The sequence below is a fragment of the Pinus tabuliformis genome, chromosome 7 (genome assembly GCF_031772625.1).
Source record: "Pinus tabuliformis cultivar Carrire ecotype Pingquan chromosome 7, CPIR1, whole genome shotgun sequence".
In the NCBI taxonomy this organism is placed as follows: domain Eukaryota; kingdom Viridiplantae; phylum Streptophyta; class Pinopsida; order Pinales; family Pinaceae; genus Pinus; species Pinus tabuliformis.
The window spans coordinates 1,071,667,761-1,071,675,253 of record NC_142293.1 but is presented as its reverse complement, the minus strand read 5'-3'; positions in this window follow the sequence as shown (position 1 = coordinate 1,071,675,253).

The following is a 7,493-nucleotide window of genomic DNA, read 5'->3' as shown; positions in this document are numbered from 1 at the left end:
CAAAAGCGATGGGTCTTCCTTCTTGCATCGAAACAACACCAATTCCATTTCCTGAAGCATCACATTTTGCAATAATTTTTTTTGTGAAGAATGGCATAGCTAAGACCGGTGCTTGGCACATCACCTCTTGAAGATGTTAAAAGGATTTCGTTTCTTCTGCAGTCTAAGAAATGCATCTTTCTTTAGTAATTATGCTAGAGATGCTTCTAATCTCCCATAATTCTTAATAAACTTGCGATAATACCCTGTAAACCCGCAAAATCGTGGAAGATGCTTTATGGTTGTGGGGATTTTCCATTCCTTAATGGATTTAATTTGTTTAGGGTCTACCTTAACACCCTCATGAGATATAATATGAACCAAATATTACACCTCCTGTACTCCAAAGAAAAATTTGGAGGTTTTTGCATAGAATTATTTCTCCACCAATATTTTGAGCACCCTGTCAACATGTTGAACATGATCCTTCCAAGACTTGTTGTAGATTAATATATCATCAAAAAATACTAACATAAATTTTCTAAGGAAGGGTTTGAAAATGGAATTCATCAAACCTTGAAATGTGAAAGGTGCATTAGTAAGGCCAAAAGGAATTGAAAAAAATTCATAATGACCCTCATGATTTCTAAATTTTGTTTTCAAAATGTCTTCAGCCTTCATTATAATTTGATGATATCCTGAATGAAGATCCAACTTGGTGAAGTAAATTGGTCAATGTAATTCATCCAACAATTCATCAATGATATGAATGGGAAATGTATCCTTAATAGTGAGCTTGTTGAGCTCCCTATAATTTGGACACATACGCCACGACCCATCCTTTTTGTGCACCAATACTACTGGAGCAGAGAAAGAACTTTGACTAGGTTGAATTATACCCGCCTCTAACATTTATGAAACCATACGTTCAATTTCACTCTTTTGGGCATAAGGATATTTGTAAGGCCTGATGTTTGGAGGAACACTTCCTGGAATCAAGTGAATTGCATGATCATGATCACGAATAGCTAGGAGGCCTCTCGGAGTCTCAAACACCTTGGAATGATTGTCAAAGAATTTTTGGAGATTTGGAGAAATAAATGATTTCGCTGTTTGAATCCCTAGTTAGCATAATTGTGCAATTATGCACTGTTGTTTTTTCTTCAGAAGCTTTTTCATGCCATTAGAGATTATTATCTTTCCTAGTTTCCCTTTGATACCCCTTAATTAAACTTCTTTCCTTCCTAATTTTTTTTAAGAAAAGTTCTTGAAAATTGAAATTTATTGTCCCCAAAGATTGTAACCATTGGACTCCTAGTACAAGATGAGAACCACCCATTGGAATGGAAGGCATTGGAATCTATTCCCCCGTGGTTAGCTTGATATTACAAAACTTTCCAGAGAAATATATAATTCTCCAATTTGTAACCATCAACTGACACTTTGGTGCTAGATATAGGAAGAAATTCAATTCCTTGGATATCTTACAATGAATAAAATTATGGGTATTACTTGAGTCAATCAACACTATTACATTTTTCTTCTTGATATATCCTTCTATATTGAGAGTTTGAGAAGTAGTAATTCTTGCCAATGCATTAAAAGATATGGTAAAATTCATTTCTTCTTTCTCTGGGGTTGGTTCTTGGTGTATATCCTCCTCTTTTGATATTTATTTTGATGTTTCTTGTTCCTTTTCTTCCCCCCTTCACAATCTATGTAGAATAACTTCTTCTTAGCACACTTATGACCTTTAGTGTATTTTCTATCAAAACTATAACAAAGTCCTTTTGATCTTTTTTCCTCCAATTTTTGTGGTGTCAACCTTGTAGGTTTTGGAAGACTAGTAGAAACAAAAATTATATCCTTATAGTTGTGAGTGTTAGACTTCCTTGTTGCCATAATTTTGATTTCAACTTTTGTTTCCACCCTGAATGCCTTCTCCAATGAATCAGGTTCCCAAAGGTAAACCTCATTTTGGATGTTATATTTCAAATTCCATATGAATACATCAATCATATGCTCCTATGGAATATCTGTTACCCTAATATTCAATTTTTGGAAGTCTTTAATGTGCTCCACCATTAAACCCTTTTGTTTGAGATTTATCAATTGGCTAAAGAAGGTGTTTCTCTTTGTATCTTCATAATGAGTTATCATTTCCTTTGTAAAAATTGACTAGGTGACAAGTGGTTTAAGAGAAAAAAATCCATCTATACCATACAAACTGACTAGGCTCTAAATATAAATATGGAATATGTACCTTTTATGAAAGTTTCACATCTTGTAGGCCAAAATATTGCTCGATCTGTAGTATCCAAGTTACCAGATCCTTTCCATCAAACTTCCTCATATCTATCTTTGGAATGTAGTGGTTCTTAAACCCCACATTGGAGTCTCTGAATTCATAATTCATATTCCTTTTGTATTCATCGTGATTTTCATGGATTACCTTGTCACCACTGGGAAGCCTTTCTTCTGGAAACTTTTCCAAACCTTCCTTCAACCCCTCTATCTTGACATTCATCATTGCTTCCATTTATTCTTTTAAACCATCATTTAAAACTCCCACATCGCTTTTTATACCATCTATATTAACTCCCATGTCCCTTTTATACCATCTATCTTAACATTCATCATGGCTTCCAATTCATTTTTTGTTACTTTTTGCGAGAGCAAAATTTGTTGCACTTGGTCTCGTAAATTTGATATATCATGTTGCATTTCTTCCTCTTTTTTATGTGTCATAGAATGGATTTTTGGTTGCTTACTAGGTGTGTCCATTTTTTTGTTTCGAGGAATTTTTGAATCAAACAATGATATCTATGCTTCAATATGCCCCTTAAATGACTTCAAACTAATTTTTCAAACAAAATTTATGTAACAAATTTTAAAAAATACACACATTTTTCTTGCTTTTTAGGAGCTCTATATTGAAACTGTTGTATTTTTGTAATTTTGGATCTCTAAGATCTGAAATTTGGCCTTGTCGCAGTCCTCTAAGTCTTCCATCCAATTCAACAAGTCAGACCAAATTTGGATTCTTCAAGATAAATTTATTCCCAATATCCGACGATCACCTGATTATGGATTGGTTCAGTAGAGCGAACTTGTAGGTGGTTCCATGTGTCACTATTTAAACCTTCAGCCCTGGAATTTCTACAAGCAAAACTATAGTCTGTGTGATTTCAGCCCCTTTTAACAGAATTCAAATCTGATGCCTAAAACAAAAGATATGACAATTTTCCCTAGGTCACTTGTTTGAGATAGAATTATAGAGCCTCCCAAAACCCTAACTTCCTCAAATCATATCTCCGAAAATATAGCAAACCAAGCTCTTAAATTTTTACAAAAATTTCATCAATATTTCGGCTCCACATGGTAAAAATTTCAACTTTTGAAGCCTCATAGAAAAAAAGTTATAGCAAAAATTCCAAGATGGCTTGTTTGAAGAAGGGAAACCCTAGAATCTAAAGCTCCGATACCAAATGTTATGCAACCAACTCACAGACAAGATAGATCAACGACTTAAAAATTATCCTATTTGAGGGGGGAACCTCCTTTACATTACGTAAATGAACATTTCTTGGATGATACAATTGAAAAGACCTCCTTTTTATATATAGCAGTCTAAGGGGTCATAATATAATTAGAGCCTACATAAAAATAATAATGTAAGGGAACAACAATAAAAATAGTGGGCTTCTATGGGGCACAACAATAACAATATGGGGGCTACATGGGCACACCAATAACAATAATTGGGATGCACTAGTATTATAGGGACCTAACACAATATTGTATTTTATTAACCGTTTATAGAAATATATTTAACCACACAATATAACTATATAATACATATTCCACACGTACTTTCAATTCAAACACATTGTATGTGCACTACATTCACCTTGCACACACCATCACTACTAACCAATTTTCTATACTAACCATTACAAGTAGAGTAATTGAGGCTTATATTTTACTTTGGAATTTTGCGCACAAACATATGCTCATGTAGTATAATTAGGAAATAAGTAAGTGGCCCATCATCAACACAAAATTTGTTTTCTTACAAGGAACAAACATCACATAGTGTAATTAGGGGAATTATATTAAATGATCATGAACTGCATATCCACATACATTCAATTCAAACACTTTGTATGTGCACTAAATTCACCTTGCACACACCATCACTACTAACCTTATTTGGTTTAATAACCATTACAAGTAGAGTAATTTCTTATATTTTACTTTGAAATTTTGCAGACAAAAATATGCTCAGTTAGTATAATTAGGAAAGAAGTAAGTGGTCCATCATCCACACATCATTTATTTTCATGCAAGGAACAAACATGACATAGTTTAATTAAGGGAATTGTAAAGGATCCCCACATATCCACATCAATTCACATTTTCTATGCTCACAATTTCACTTGCATACACATTCAACCCACACACTAAGTTCACTTAAACTTTGTATAAAGGGGATCCTCTTTCTATAATATTTGCACCTAATTTATTTGAGCTTATATTTTGTTGTACACCGTAAGTGAAGCAAAGCCTTTCTCAAAACAATCTTAACTTGAACACACTAAATTCCCCACAAGGGCTACAAGATAATTCATAGTTTAGGCTACAACCATGGTCATAAGAAACACATAAGTCATCATGGTTGCTTTTCCTATTGAAACATAGAAAGTTGTCTTTTAGGGATCTTAGAATCCTGCATCATCTAGTGAGAAATATGGTACATGGAGAGAAACCCGTGAAGGGGGTAAGGCCAAGGTAGCAGATTATCACAGACCTTCATATTGTAGGGATTTTAGGTCCAAAATTGACAATCATAAGCTGAGATTCATCCATTCCCACTAGATGCAGGTAACTTAGTGGCGAAATCTTAGGGCATATTTCCCTATAGGTTGAGGTGTGGGAGCACTTAGACATATGAGGTGATCTTGGTCAAGCTAATGGAAGCATACCATCTATTTCGTGATGTAGCCCTAATATGTTTCGTCACTATAACCCTCTCCATACCTTGGTTAGATTTTTTGCATGGCCCCAGTACCCTGTTCTAAAATATTCACAAGGCCTAGCTACTACTTGAGCGAAAGGGTGTTAGGTATTTTTAGGAATTTTTCTCATACGTAAAACCTCAGATAAACATTTTTTGTTGAATTTTTCATACATTCGAAATAAAGGGAAAATTAACCATTTATTTTTCACTTTGTCTTATGTATGTGATTCATTTGGTTTTCCTAAAGAAAATATATGTGATCAGGTGTGCTTACAAATGTAACAGTCTCAATTTTTGTTGATTTATTTCCATTCTTTCCAACTGATTTTTTTAAAAATGGATTGCTTGTCATTAGTTACATGTTTCATAGGGATTATATCATCTTCAAGTGCCTCCTACATACAATTCACATTATCATGAAAAATATTTTACCTTTCATACATGCTAAAGCTTTTACCTTTCATCATATTTTGAATCACACTTTTTGTTAACATAAGGACTGATACTTTTCTTGACCTACTCTCTTCTTCAACCCATCTTTTCCTGTGCTCAAAACCCTTTTCTTTTCATGTTTCAACTTAGAACCCTTGGTCCATGTGACTATAACTGTAGGGTTTCCAAATTTATTTTGTTGAGTGAGGAGGAATGATTTTAGATTTCATCATATTTTGAATCACCCTTTTTATTGACACATGGACCGATACATTTTTTGGTGTTCTCTTCTTCGACACATCTTTCCCCAAGCTCAAAACCATTTTATTTCTATGTTTAGACTTATAACCCATTTTCCATGCCAACTTCTGCTACTGAGTTGTTAACTGTCATCTTGCTTTTCATTTAACTTTTCCCTAGGGTTTCCAAAGTTATTTTTATTGATTAAGGATGAATGATTTTATCTTTCATCATATTCTGCATCACCCTTTTTGTTGACACAAGGACTGACACCTTTATTGGTGTGCTCTTCTTTGATCCATCTTTCCCTGAGCTCAAAACCCTTTTATTTCCATGCTTTAACTTATAACCCTTGGTACATGTCAACTTTTGCTACCTAGTTGCGAACTGTCAACTTGTTTTTCATTTAACTTTTCCCTAGGGTTTGTGACTATAACAACCTTGGTTAAAAATCCATGTAAAAATATATAAGACCACTATGATGGGACACGCATTCCAGGATAAATGGTGGGAAAAAATACCTAGCAGGTGTTCATTTTGGTTATTATGGCTAAGGAAATTGGCAAAGGCTTTGGAAAGGCAAATTAGCATTTTGGCACATTTATTTATGAAAATAATGGAAATTAGGAGGAATGGAAGGTGAAAGGTCACAAGTTGCATGGGAGGAGTAAAATGAAGGAAAATAATGGAAATTGAAGGAAATCGAGGCCTCATTAATAAAAGGCTTCTAAGGATCAACTGTTAAGCTTGGTAAGTTTGGTTTTGGAGCTCTCTCTCTTTTCTCTCTCTCTCTCTCTCTCACTCTTGGATAGTTAGAGTTTTCCTAGAGAACTCTTGGAGAGTGTGGAATACTTGGAGTTTGGAGTAATAAGGAAAAGGAAGAGTAGGAAATCACAATAGGACATCAGGATCAACAACTACAATGGGTTTTTCTTGCAGGTACCGAGTTGCATGTATGTTTTTCTCGCATGTGGTTTATTGGTTAAGGTCTATCACTGGCATGGAATATTGCCTGAATTGAGAGTGGATTTTCCTAGCCTTTCCATTTCCTAGATAGCCATGGTGTTGTGGGTTCATTTCTTTGATTTTTTAGTTTCTTCTCATGTTTCCTTTAGCTTGGGTTGAGTTATTAGTTCCTGGAAGCCCTGGTTGGACAAACACTTTGGAAGCCCTGTAACAACTTGGGTTGAGTTACTAGTCATGGAAGCTTGGTTGGAAAAACACTCTGGAAGCCCTTGGTGGGTTGAGTTACTAACCCTGGAAGCCTTGGTTGGACAAATGCTGTGGAAGCCCTGGTTGGAAAAACACTCTGGAAGTCCAGAATAATCTGTAGGTTGAGTTACTAGTCCTGGAAGCCTTGGTTGGAACAAACACTCTGGAGCCCAAAAGGCTTGGGTAGAGACGAATATGATGATAGTTTTGTGATTTCCAACTATTAGGTGGAATCATTGTTTGATGGGTTGAGGTGGATGGCCTCCGAAAGCCATGGATGGTTTTGGATTGATGTGTTCTGTAACAACCTTGGTGGAAAGTGCATGTAATAAAAGTTAATAAAGGAAAAATAAGACCACGGTAAAGGGACACTTATTCCAAGTTGAATGTTGGGCAAAGATATCCTAGTGGGCATCACTGGATGTGTGTTTTGGCTAAGGAAAATTTGAAAAGGATAAGGAAAAGGTATTAAAAGGAAAAAAGGATTTTTTGGCACATTTATTCATGAAAATAATGGAAATTAGGAGACAATGAAGGTGAAAGGTCACAGGCTGCATGTGAGGAGGAAATTGAAGAAAATAATGGAAAATGGAGAAAATAGAGGTCTCAT